The sequence below is a fragment of the Hemitrygon akajei genome, chromosome 2 (assembly GCF_048418815.1).
Source record: "Hemitrygon akajei chromosome 2, sHemAka1.3, whole genome shotgun sequence".
In the NCBI taxonomy this organism is placed as follows: domain Eukaryota; kingdom Metazoa; phylum Chordata; class Chondrichthyes; order Myliobatiformes; family Dasyatidae; genus Hemitrygon; species Hemitrygon akajei.
In genome coordinates this window covers 9,517,413-9,531,987 of record NC_133125.1, presented here as the reverse complement: position 1 = coordinate 9,531,987, position 14,575 = coordinate 9,517,413, and positions in this window count along the sequence as shown.

The window sequence follows — 14,575 nt, the reverse complement described above, 5'->3', positions numbered from 1 at the left end:
TAATTTCCTTTGGTAAGGGGTAAAATTTCACTTTTATCCCAATTTACTTTATACCCTGATACTTTCCCATATTCTTCCAATCTAAAAGATAATCTTTGCAAAGGTTGCAATGGTTTGTTAAATAAATCAAAACATCATCAGCAAATAAATTAATCTTGTATTCTTCTTGATTAACTCTAAAACCCCCAATGTCTGAATCTGTTCTAATTAATTCAGCTAATGGTTCTATTGCCAATACAAATAAAGCAGGTGATAATGGGCAGCCTTGTCTAGTTGACCTCGTTAAGCAACATGGTGTTGAAATCTGACCATTTGTAACTACTTTAGCTTGAGGATTAGTATTTAAAGTTTTAATCCATTGTATAAAAGATTTTCCTAACTCATATTTTTCCAATACCTTAAATAAAGAATCCCATTCCAATCTATCAAATGCTTTTTCTGCATCCAAAGCAACTGCCACACTCATTTCCTCTCTTTTTTGTGCCAAATGAATTATACTAAGTAACCGGGTTATATTATCCATTGATTGTCTGTTTTTAATAAAACCTGTTTGGTCCATATGTATTAATTTTGGTAAACGTTTAGATATTCTATTAGATAAAATTTTTGCTAGTATTTTATAATCTGTATTCAACAAAGAAATAGGCCTATATGATGTTGGTTTTAAAGGATCTCTATCTTTTTTTGGCAATACAGTTATGATCGCTGTTAAAAAAGATTGTGGAAGTTTATGCATTCTTTCCACTTGGTATATTAATTCCATAAAAGGAGGAATAAAAGGAGAACTTTAATTCAAAATAGGCTTATTTCTTTTACAATGGATAATAAACTTTTACATAATTGGTTCCAAAAGGGGATTAAATATATAGGTGATTGTTTTGAAGGAGGTATATTGATGTCGTTTGATCAATTAAAAAATAAATATAAAATATCAAATAACACTCTTTTCTGTTATTTTCAATTAAAAGCTTATTTACGAGAAAAGCTGGGTCAAACAATGTTGATACCAAAACCTAGTGAAATAGAAATATTAACTCAGAAAGGCAAAATTAAAAAATTTACATCTTTTATGTATAATTTGATTCAAAAACAGACAATTAAATCAGGAATTCATAAATCAAGACAAAAATGGGAATCTGATTTGAATGTTAAAATTGATGGAAAAAACTGGTCAAGATTATGGTCTGATAGTATGAGAAATACAATAAATGTTTGACTTAGATTAATACAATATGATTTTTTACATCAATTATATATAACACCACAGAAAATAAATAGATTAAATTCAGATATGTCTGACCAATGTTTTCGATGTAATCAAGAAATTGGTACTTTTTTACATTCTACTTGGTCTTGTTTTAAAATTCAACCATTTTGGATAAATTTAAGACTTTTGTTGGAGCAAATTACTGGAGTACAACTCCCACATAGTCCACTATTATTTTTATTAGGAGACATTGAAGGGACAATACCGAAACTTAAATTGAATAAGTATCAGAAAAAATTTATAAAAATTGCACTGGCAGTAGCCAAAAAAGTTATCGCAGTTACTTGGAAATCTGATTTATATTTAACTATGGATCGTTGGAATAATGAAATACATAGTTGTATTCCACTTGAAAAAATTACGTACAATCTAAGAAATGAATATGATATATTTTTGAAAATTTGGTTCCCATACTTACAAAAGATAGGATTAAATACATTGGTCCTTTGAAGATAAAATTATAAAGTAATGGAGGAAAGTAAAAATAAATATTAAAATTATTTTGAACTCCATGGAGCATGTGGGGATCCTCCGATATCCAGGCAATCTTTCTCTTCTTTCCTTTTTTTTCTTTCTTTAGATAAGGGTTAAGGGGGGAGGGTTAATATTATTTTTCTTACTATTTTATATCACATTTATTCTTTGTAATTTCTAAAATTTAATTAATAAATAAATAAATAAATAAATAAATAAGCAAGAAATAACAAGCAGGATAGACAAAGGAGAATCGGTTGATGCTGTGTAGTTGGATTATGGTCTTATGGGAACATGAGGAGGAACTTCTTCACTCAAAGGCTGGTGTGAGTGTGGAAGTGTTGTATGGAGTTTTATTTTAACACTTAAGAGAAATTTGGATAGGTACAATACAATGCAAAAGACTTGGGCACCTTAGCTATATACAGTGACTATAAAAAATATTCACCCACCCCCAGAAGTTTTCATGTTTCATTGTTTTATAATATTGAATCAGAGTAGATTTAATCTGGCTTTTTTAACATTGATCAACTGAAAAAACTCTTTCGTATCAAAGTGAAAACTAATCTCTGCAATGTGATCTAAATTCATTACAAATATAAAACACAAAATAATTGATTGCGTAAACATAATTAGTTTTGGAAGGCACAGAGTTAGTTAAATAGATATCTGTTTTAGGAGGCCTGTTTGCAGTCAAGGTGTTTCAATTGAGTGTAGTAAAAATCCACCAGTATCTGGAAAGTCCAACGGCTGGTGAGTCAGTATCCTGGCAAAAACTACACCATGAAGACAAAAGAACACTCAAAGCAACTCTGTGGAAAGATTATTGAAATGAAAAGCACAAGTCAGGAGATGGATACAAGAAAATTTCGAAGGCACTGAATATCCCTTGGAGTGCAGTTAAGTCAGTCACCAAGAAATGGAAAGAATATGGCACAGCTGCAAATCTCCCTTGAGTAGGCCCTCAAAAACTGAGTGACCGTGCAAGAAGTGAGGGAGGCCACAGAGAGACCTGTGACAACTCTGGAGCAGTTACAAGTTTCAGAGGCTGAGATGTGAGAGACTGTGCATACAACAACTGTTGCCCAGGTGCCTCACCAGTCACAGCTTCATGGGAGAGTGGCAAAGAGAAAGCCACGACTGAAAAAAATTTCACATGAAATCTTGGCTAGAGTTTGCCAGAAGGTATGTGGGAGACTCTGAAGTCAGATGGAAGAAGGTTCTATGCTCTGCTTATACCAAACTTGAGCTTTTGGCTATCATACATTAGGCTGATGTTATGTCTGGTGTCAGCCAAACACCGTACATCATCAAAGACACGTACTGACTGCATCATGCTGTGGGGATGCTTCACAGCAGCAGGCCCTGGAAGGCTTATGAAGGTAGAGGGTAAAATGAATGCAGCAAAATACAGGGAAATCCTGGAGGAAAACCTGATGCAGTCTGCAAGAGAACTGTGACTTGGGAGAAGACTTGTTTTCCAATAAGACAATGACCTCAAACATAAAGCCAAAGCTGCACAGGGGTGGCTTAAAAACAACTAAGTGAATGTCCTGAAGTGGCCAAGTCAGAGTGCAAACCTCAATCCATTTGAGAATTTGTGGCTGGACTTGAAAAGGGCTAACACGAGGAAATCTGCAGATGCTGGAAATTCAAACAACGCACACAAAATGCTGGTGGAACACAGCAGGCCAGGCAGCATCTATAAGGAGAAGCACTGTCGAAGTTTCGGGCCGAGACCCTTCGTCAGGACTTGAAAAGGGCTGTTCATTCACAATCCCTATGCAATCTGACAGAGCTTGAGCAGTTTTGTAAAGAAGGATGTCCAGATGTGTCCAGATGTGCAAAACTGATAAGAGAACTATCCACAGGCTCAAGGCTGTAATTGCTGCCAAAGGTGCATCTACTAAATACTGACTTGAACGGGGTGAATATTTATGCAATCTATTATTTTGTGTTTTATAGTTGTATGTAACCAGGTGACTGTTGAATATCATTTTTTTATTGTTAAAGTGCTCTTAAGCATTCACCCTGGTAATGCTAAAATAGCTGCCTGTGCCTTTAAGAGAAAACGGTGATGTCATTTTGCATTAGCGGAGTAGAATGACGAGTTGCCATGTTCTAGAAAGGACAACGTTTGAATGCTTTTCCCAGGTTTGGTGAGGAAAGGTAGATAATATTTGATAATATCCATGTAAATTTGTTTATACTTGGTTGTATTTTTTTAGATTTGCCACTATCGTATTGGTTTTGTATATTTTGTTTCAGTTATTTTCATACTGTATATGTAACAAGGGTGTGGTCTGAAGTTAAACTGAGATTGTAATAGTGGATAAAAAAAAACACAAAATGCTGGCAGAACTCAGCAGGCCAGACAGCATCTATGGAAGGAGTTATTACCTCCTTCCATAGATGCTGTTTGGCCTGCTGAGTTCTGCCAGCATTTTGTGTTTTTTTATTCATTTCCAGCATCTGCAGATTCACATGTGTTGCCATTGTAATAGTGGAATTGTTTTTTAATTTATTTTGTCATTTTTATTTTGATGCCCTCTTTCTGCAATAAAACATCTAAAACAGATAAAAGAACTTAAGACCCAAAATAGTATTTGTTGCCCTCTGTGTGTATTTTCCCCCAGGCTACATATAATTAATTTAGATCACTTTGTAGAGATCTGTTTTCACTTTGACACATAAGAGTCTTTCTGTTGATCAGTATCAAAAAACCAAATTAAATCCATTGTGATTCAATATTGTAAAACAATAAAACATGAAAACTTCCAAGGGCGTTGAATACTTTTTATAGGCACTGTATATGCAGCTAAGTCTTTGGCATAGTACTTTACATGGATGGGAGGGTTTGGAGGGCTGGGTGCAGGTCGATAGTATTAGACAAAATAATGGTTTAGAACAAACTAGATGGACTGAAGGGCCTGGTTCTATGCTATAGTGCTCCAAGACTATAATTCTAACATGAGGGGGAACTTCTTCATTCAGAGGGTGGGAAGAGTGTGAAACTAGCTGCCCGAGGAAGTTAGTTTGATTTCAACATTTAAGAGAAGTTTAGATAGGTACATGGCTGGGGGGGCGGGGGGGGGGTGTGGTTATGGAGGGCTATGGTCCATGTGCTGGGCAATGGACTAGGTAGAATAATAGCCTGATATGGACTAGAAGGGCTAAAGGACCTCTTTCTGTGCTGTAGTGCTGTGTGACTCTGACTTTCCTGACCAGCCTCTGATGTTGAGCCACCACCACAGAGCAGATGATTTACATTGACTCATGGACTTCATTTAGGAATGCCTCAAATCTTATTGTGGTTAGTTAGATCTGCCGGTGACCTAATCCCAACCTGTCTCTGAATCTTCAGCAGCCCCATAAATCTTGCAGCAGTTCAGCTTGCTTCCAATCCAAACCTCTTCTACAGCTTTCCGCGGAAATGAACCACATCCTTTCAACTTGTCAGGCACTAAGCTCTTGAATTCCTTCCCCAAGTTTCTCCCTCTTTCTCCTTGGAGAAACATGTTAAAATATTTATCACTCCTTTTGCATTCCTGTTCAAACATACTTTATCGTCCAGCTTCAGATTCTGACCAGTAACACTTTTGGAAAGTATTATGATGATACAACCACTAAATAGATCCGGGTCTTTTAAGTCAAGCCTGAATTATAATCAGATTTGTTATTGCTCACATTCATGAAATTTATTGCTCTGTGGTAACAGTTGAAGGCAATACATAAAGATCCTATAAATTACAATAAGAAATCTATATCTACGTAAAGATATATCTATATCTATCTTGCTGTGCAAAAGTATTAGGCACATATACAGTATATAGCGAGGGTCTCAGACTTCTGCACAGTGCAGTATTTGTCAATGTCGAGAGGAGAGCAAGTTTGCAAATCTGGCAGGATGTTGGGAATAGCGACCGTTGTGCACCACGGGAATGGTGTGGGACAGGTGGCATAGAAGGAGTTCTGGGGTGGGGGTGGCAAGGGGGCAGATACTCCCAGCCCTCTGACACCAGGCAAGGTCATTTAATTCCAAGCTATTGGTTTATTAATCATTACAGAAAGTCTCTCCAGTGCTTCCCACTCCCTCTCCTCTCCCCTCCCCTTTTTCCAACCTTGATTTCACTCTCCCTCCCCCCTTCCCACTCTCAGTCCAGCATAGAGACCCATATCAGAATCAGGTTCATCATCACTCACACATCATTAAATTTGATTTTGTTTTGCGGCAGCAGTACAGTGCAATGCATAAAATTACTACAGTGCTGTGCAAAAGTCATAGCCACCTTTTTGAGGCATTGCCTTTTAAAGATGTCCTTGATACTGGGGTGTCTACTGCCCATGACAGAGCTAGCTGAGCTGATGAGCAGGTCATAGAGTCTTAGAGTAATACAGCAGGAAACGGGACCTTCAGCCTATCTCCTCCATACTGACCAAAACACCCACTTGCCTGCATTCTGCAAGAAAATGTAGAGAGTTGTGGTCATAGCTCAGTACATTACAGAAACCAGCCTCTCCTGCATGCAAACTCCATTTGCATTTCTTACTGCCTCAGAGAAGAGGCCAGTTTAATCAAAGGCCCCATTCAATCCAGACATTCTCTCTTCTCCCCCCACCCCATCGGGCAGAAGATACAAAAGCCAGAAAGCACGTAGCACCAGGCTCAAAGACAGCTTCTATCCCACTGCTATAAGACTATTGAATGGCCACAATACGATAAGATGGACACGACCTCACGATATACCTTGTTGCAAGCTTGCATCTTATTTTCTACCTGCAGTGTATTTTTCCCTGTGGCTCTTACACTTTATTCTGCATTCTGTGACCTCAGTGCACTGTTGCAATGATCTGATCTGTATGAACAGTATGCAAGGCAAGTTTTTCACTGGATCTCGGGACATATGACAATAATAAACCACCAATTATATCCTTCAAAACCTTTCCTACCCACGTACCTACCCAAATGTCATTTAAATTTTGTTATTGTAACTCACTCAACCACTTCCTCTGGCAGCATGTTCCGTAATGATTATGGAACAATAGTGGATGGATGAATCAGTCAGAGAGAAGGTTCTTGTGGAGTGTTAACACAGGCTGAGATCAGTGGGCCAAATGGCTGTTTGTGTGCTGTCATTTCTCTGAGATTAGATTACATCAAAACAACCAAACATGCATTGAAATACATCACTTGTGACCATAACCAACTGGCATGGTGGTATAGTTGTCAGCATATGCTTTACAGTATTAGCAACCCAGTCCCACTGCTGTCGGTAAGGAGTTTGTCGATATGCCACATGACCACATAGGCTTCTTCCGGGTGCTCCCACAGTCCAAAGACGTACTAGTTGATAGGTTTATTGGTCATTGTAAATTGTCCTGTGATTAGGCTAAAGTTAACTTGGCGGTTGCTGGACAGAAGGGAGTCAGAAGGGCCTATTCTGCGATGTATCTCAAAATATCGATAAACAATCTAAGCATTGTGTAGCTGATTGTAACTTTTATGTTTTACGTTTTACTGTTTATATCACTGATAATAAGCTTGTTTCAGAGTTTGGATCCAAACACAGTTAGAGACAGCCCTTCAAATGGCTGCTCAATACTCTAACCCTAACGATTACAAGGGCAATTCACTCATTGTGGCTCAACAAAATTGGAACAGGTGCCATAAACTCCCATCCCATTTCTTTAGGCTTCAGGATGCCAAGACAGGATTGCTCTGTGTGACAGTCAGAACCTTCTCATGAAAGGTTAGTACGGGGATTTCCTTAAATGGTCTGGTGATTTCCTCTGCGATAAACAGGTCCTCCCACTCATCCTTTCAACAATTAAGGATGAAAGGTAAAATGATTAAGTGGAACATGAGGGGGAACTTCTTCAGTCAGAGGGTGGCGAGAATGTGGAACAAGCTTCTGCGGAAGTGGTGGATGTGGGTTCAATTTCAATTGAGATGTAACCAATCCTTCAGTCTTGGCGACATTCTCGTCAGTATTGTTTGCACCTGACTGGCTTGATGCTATCTTTCCAATAACAACTTAACCAAAACTGTATCTCAAAGTTGGAAGTAAGTTTATTATCAACATATATGTTATCATATACAACCCTATGACTTAACTTGATTCATTTTCTTGCAGGCATTCTCAATAAATCCAGAACAGAATAATAACCATAATAGAACCAATGAAAGAAATCAATGAAAAGCTGCAATATAACATCGCACCCCCTGTACCCAGTGCCCTGACTGATGAAGACCACTGTGGCAAACATCTTCACTTTTGGTGAACTATGTTCTTATACTCCTAAGTACATCTGTTCTGCACACTGCCCATGATCCTATACACACAAAATGCTGGTGGAACACAGCAGGCCAGGCAGCATCTATAAGGAGAAGCACTTGTCGACATTTCGGACTGAGACCCTTTGTCAGGACTAACTGAAAGGAAAGATAGTAAGAGATTTTTCCTTTCAGTTAGTCCTGACGAAGGGTCTCGGCCCGAAACGTTGACAGTGCTTCTTCTTATAGATGCTGCCTGGCCTGCTTTGTTCCACCAGCATTTTGTGTGTATTGTTTGAATTTCCAGCATCTGCAGATTTCCTTGTGTTTGTCCATGATCCTATCCTGGTTTGACAGTTGCCTTTTCCTCTTTTTGCATCAAAGTATGTCAATGTAAATTTATTATCCAAGTGTAGATTTGTCACCATATACAACCTTGAAATTTATTTTCTAACAGGCAGTTACAGGAAAATAAAGATACACAATAGAATTTATAAAAATCTTTACATATGCAATTACAAAGAAAACACAGCAGTGCTCCTACTTCCTTAGGGGTTTGTGGAGATTCAGAATGACATTTAAAATTTTGACAAACTTCTATTGATTTGTGGTGGAGAGTATACTGACTGACTGCATCACAGCCTGGTATGGAAACTCCAACATCCTTGAACGGAAAATCCTACACAAAGTAATGGATACAGCTCAGTCTATCACAGGTAAGGCTCTCCCAACCACTGAGCATAACTACATGAAACGCAGTCACAGGAAAGCAGCATCCATCATCAGGGACCTTCACCACCCAGGACGTGCTCTGTCCTTGTTGTTGTCTTCAGGAAGAAGGTACAGGAGTCTCAGGACACACCACCAGGGTGAGGAACAGTTACTACCCCTCCACCATCAGGCTCTTAAACCAAAGGAGATAACTTCACTCAACTTCATTTGCCTAATCATTGAAATACTCCCACAACCAATGGATTCACTTTTAAGGACTCTTTATCTCATGCTCTCAATATCTATTGCTTATTTATTTATTATTATTATTTCTTTTCTTTTGTACTTGCACAGTTTGTAGTCTTTTGCACACTGGTTGAATGCCTACTTGTGCCATCTTTCACTGATTCTGTTATGGTGATTATTCTATGGATTTATTGAGTATGCCCACAAGAAAATGAATCTCAGTGTTGTATATGGTAACATGTTTGTACTTTGATAATAAATTTACTTTTGCACTTTTTTAAACTAAGACTGCCAAACAGCCAATTTGTAAATAATAATAATAATAAAAAAGTAAATAAATAATACTGAGAACATGAGTTTTCGAGTTCTTGAAAGTGAGTCTGTAGGTTGTGAAAACAGTTCAGAGTTAAAGGGAGTGAAGTTATCTACGCTGGTTCAGGAGCCTGATGGTTGAAGGGTAATAACTGTTCCTGAACCTGGTGGTGTGGGATCTAAGGCTCCTGTAGCTCCTGCCCTATAGTAGCAGCGAGAAGAGAGCATGGCCTGGATGGTGAGAGTTCTTGATGATGATGAACTTCTTAAAGGGAAATTAAAGGCTGCAGATTACAGCCATAATAGTTCAGAAGATGGATACCTAGTAGTTTTGTGAGCTAACTGTAAAATGCTATAGTATAGCGCTAGTACCTTTTTGAAGAATTTATTTTCTTCCTATGTACCAAGTTATGACCGCTTATCCCTCATGCTGGCATGTTTTCATCAAAGAATTAGCACCCTTGGCTCCAAGCACCCTTTACTCTATGTGTAAAGATGATAATTTTATATTACTGCCCTGCTTTTGAATGACTAGCTAGCCAATGGAAAGAAACAACATCAGAATTAATTATTAACTGCTGGTTTCCACTTGCAGTTCCTTTTTGAGCAGGATTCACTTAGCAAACAATGTTACAGCTAATCTAGTTGGAACAGGATGCTGAAATGAGACAAAATCCTGATAATTCCCTATCCCCTTTTGCAGCTGACATCTGACCTGATGTCGGAGTCGACCATTGACGTTGCATCCCAGTTGCCAAAGCTAGTACACAAGCCAGAGCAGTCCGATATGGGGAGCAAACTGTTGCCCATGCAGCAGGCTCCCCTCTCCATACGTCTGCTGAACCCAAAGAAATGGCAAAGACCGTTGGGCACAAGCATTGCAGGAGTTGCCAGTCAGTGTTGAACTCAATGTAAGACTGCCTATGGGACTCCAGCTCCAGTTTTTTCCCTCGGGGTTTACTCCCAAAGCCTTCCCCATGAGTGGGTGTAACCGCAGGGCGGCGGAGGTTTGAGATCAGAGTTTTCCTTCTCCCAGGTGATTTACAACCACGGCTGATGAGCCCCATCTGCCTGAAGGGACTGGTTTTAGGGCACTATTAATCCACTTTTGTCCCCTCTCCTGTCAGTAGATATGGTTCTGCCGGGTTTAGTTGCTAAGCCACACATGAAGGCCAAGAGCTGGACTTGGATGTCAGAGGCTATTTGAGACACACGCCATCGGGAGCATTTAATAGGCAATGGGAGCTTATCCCCTCTACATCCCTGGCTATGGCAACCTTAAGGAACTGATCTGACCTACTGGTACCATTAAATAAGAAAGTCGAATCAGCATCCTTTAAAGGGATCACTGGAACCTATCAGGAAACATTCTGATGCAACAACTAAAGCAACATACATCCAGAGCATGAAGGGTTAGGTTACAGGTACAGTACATTCATGCAGCAGACATATAAGTAAAGGTCCTGAGATTGGATTTTCAGCTATGATTTCCCACTGAAATATGGGAAATAACACATGGTACTGTGGGCTGGCACATTAGCACAACACTTCACAGTACAGAAGACCCGGGTTCATTTCCCGCCGCTGTCTTTGAGTTTGTACATTCTCCCGTGACTGCATGGATTTTCTCCAGATGCTCTGGTTTCCTTCCACAGTCCAAAGACCTACCAGTTAGTAGGTTAATTGGTCATTGTAAATTCTCCTGTGACTAGGCTAGGGTTAAATCGTGGGTTGCTGGGTGGTGCCGCTCAAAGAGCCAGAAGGGCCTGATCTGTATCTCAATAAATAAAGAAAAAGAAATAATATATCAGAATCAGGTTTATTATCACCGGCATGTGATGTGAAATGTGTTAACTTAGCAGCAGCAGTTCAATAACATATATATATATAGGTAAATCAATTACAGTAAACAGTACTTATATTGCATAGAATAATAAGTGCAAAAATCAGAAATACTGCATAGTAAAAAAAGTGAGGTAGTGTCCATGGGTTCAATGCCCATTTAGGAATCGGATGGCAGAAGGGAAGAAGCTGTTCCTGAATCACTGAGTGTGTGTCTTCAGGCTTCTGTACCTCCTACCTGATGGTAACAGTGAGAAAAGGGCATGCCCTGGGTGCAGGAGGTCCTTAATAATGGGTGCTGCCTTTTTGAGACACTGCTCCTTGAAGATGTCCTGGGCACTTTGTAGGCTAGTAGCCAAGATGGAGCTGGCTAGATTTACAACCTTCTGCAGCTTCTTTCGGTCCTGTGCATTAGACGCCCCCCCCCCCATACCACTCAGTGATGCAGACTGTCAGAATGCTCTCCACTGTACATCTATATAAGATTTTGAGTGTATTTGTTGACATGACAAATCTCTTCAAACTCCTAATGAAGTATAGCTGCTGTCTTGCTTTCTTTATAACTACATCCATATGTTGGGACCAGGTTAGATCCTCAGAGATCTTGACACCCAGGAACTCACTCTCTCCACTTCTGATCCCTCTATGAGGATTGGTATGTGTTCCTTCGTCTTACCCTTCCTGAAGTCCCCAACCAGCTCTTTCATCTTACTGACGTTGAAGGCCAGGTTGTTGCTAGGGCACCACTCCACTAGCTGGCATATCTCACTCCTGAACACCCACTTGTCTCCACCTGAGATTCAACCAACAATGGTTGTATCATCAGCAAATTTATAGATGGTATTTGAGCTATGCCTAGCCACACAGTCATGTGTATATGAAAAGTAGAGCAGTGGGCTAAGCACACACCCCTGAGGTGCGCCAGTGTTGATCGTCAACAAGGAGGATATATTATCATGATTCTGCACAGATTGTGGTCTTCTGGTTAGGAAGTCGATGATCCAATTGCAGAGGGAGGTACAGAGGCCCAGGTTCTGCAACTTCTCAATCAGGATTGTGGGAATGATGTTATTAAATACTGAGCTAAAGTCGATGAACAGCATCCTGACATAGGAGTTTGTGTTGTCCAGGTGGTCTAAAGCCGTGTGGAGAGCCATTGAGATTGCATTTGCCATTGACCTACTGTGGCGATGGGCAAATTGCAATGGGTCCAGATCCTTGCTGAGGCAGGAGTTCAGTCTAGTCATGACCAACCTCTCAATGCATTTCATTATTGTCTATAGTCATTAAGGGAATAGTCATTAAGGCAGCTCACATTATTCTTCTTAGACACTGGTCTAATTTTTGCCTTTTTGAAGCAAGTAGGAACTTCCACCCATAGCAGTGAGAGGTTGAAAATGTCTTTGAATGCTCTCGCTAGCTAATTGGCACAGGTTTTCAGAGCCTTACCAGGTACTCCATCAGGACCTTCTGCCTTGCGAAGGCTCACTCTTTTTAAAGCAAAACAGTTTAGGCAAAAATTATTAATGCGAGGGATTGCAATAAGAGAAAATGCTCTCTTTAACAGTGTGATTAGCTTGGTAAAGGTTGTGGAAAATAATCAACAGTACGTGAGCGTGGAGACAGTTAACAGGAAGCAAGCTGTCCTGAGCTTGTGTGCACATGAGTCATTGACAAATTTCATTTTAAAACCACACGTGAATTCAGATACAGAAGCAGAAAGCCCGGAGGGGGAGGGGACTGTGTTATAATAGCAATGTGAATACTTTCACGTACATAATTGAAAACCTCTTTGGATAGATTCTGGTAGCTATTAAAGTTAGTGTTGGCTGATATCACGCTAGTTTATCAGCATGCCCTAGTTATCTGACTGTGTCAGAGTGGGTTACAATAAACACCATGTAAACTATACTAGAAAGAGTCAAGTTGTTGGAAATTACAGTTAATAGCACATAAAAGTAAAAAGTTAAATTCTGACAATATTGCCCTTGTAGTTCAGTGAATGAGAGCTAGCAAGTCCCCTAACCAAACCATCATTGTACAGATATGAAATTGCCATCTGTCTAATGGTGTCAAACGTTCATCTGGTAAACCCCCTCCATAAAAACAGGAGAAATCCAAGGTGGCTAATCGCTGCTCCTTCATGAATTAGTAAAATCATGGAAGGAGCTGTCATTAATACTATGAAATATTATTCATGAGACCACATGATATAAAAGCAGAGCTAGGCCATTTGGCTCATCAAGTCTGCTCTGCCATTCCATCAAGGCAGATTTATTATCTCTCGATCCCATTCTCTTGCCTTCTGCCCACAATCTTTGATGTCCTGACTAATCAAGAACCTATCAACCTCCATTTTAAATATACCCAATTGATTGGCCTCCACAGCTAGCTGTGACAATGAATTCTACAAATTCACCACCCTCTGGCTAAAGAAATTCCTTCTCATCTCTATTCTAAAGAACATAGAACGTAGAAAAGTACAGCACAATAAAGGCCCTTCGGCCCACAATATTGTGCTGACTCTTAACTTACTTTAAGGTCAATCTAACCCTTCCTTCCTACATAGCCCTTCATTTTTCTATCATCCATGTGCCTATCTTAGAGTCTCTTAAATATCTTTAATGTGTCTTCCTCTAACATTGCCCTGGCAGTATGCTTGATGTACCCACCACTCTCTCTGTAAGAAAGTTACTTCAGACATCTGACCCCCCCCCCCCACAGATAGAACATAGAAATTTACAGCACATTACAGGCCCTTCAGCCCACAATCTTGTGGCAACCATGTAACTTACTCTAGAAACTGCCTAGAATTTCCCTAGTGCATATCCTTCTAATTTTCTAAGCTCCATGTACAAGGCTCTTAAAAGACCCTATTGTATCTGCCTCCAGCACCATTACTGGCAGTGCATTGCATGCACCCACCACTCTGTGTAAAAAACTTACCCCTGACATCCCCTAGGTACCTATTTCCAAGCACCTTAAAACTGTGCCTCCTTGTGTTAGCCATTTCAGCCCTGGGAAAAACCCTCTGGCAATCCACATGATTACCATATACACAGAAATAAAAACTATGAATTACAATGAGAAGTATATGAAAAAATAATAATAATTAATGCAAAAAAGAGAGAATAAAAATTAGTGAGGAAGTGTTCATGGGTTCATTGTCCATTCAGAAATCAGATGGCAGAGGGGAAGATGCTGTTCCTGAATCATTGAGTGTTTACCTTCAGGGTCCTGATGGTATCAATGAAAAGGGAGCATGCCCTAAGTGATAGGGGTCCTTAATAAAGGTGTCCTCAATGCTGGGAAGGATAGCGCCCATGATGGAGATGGCTGAGTTTACAACTTTCTGTAGCATTTACCCATCCTGTGCAGTGGCCCCTCTGTGCCAGATGGTGATGTAACCACTTACAAAGCTCTCCACAGTACATCTGTAGAAATTTGTG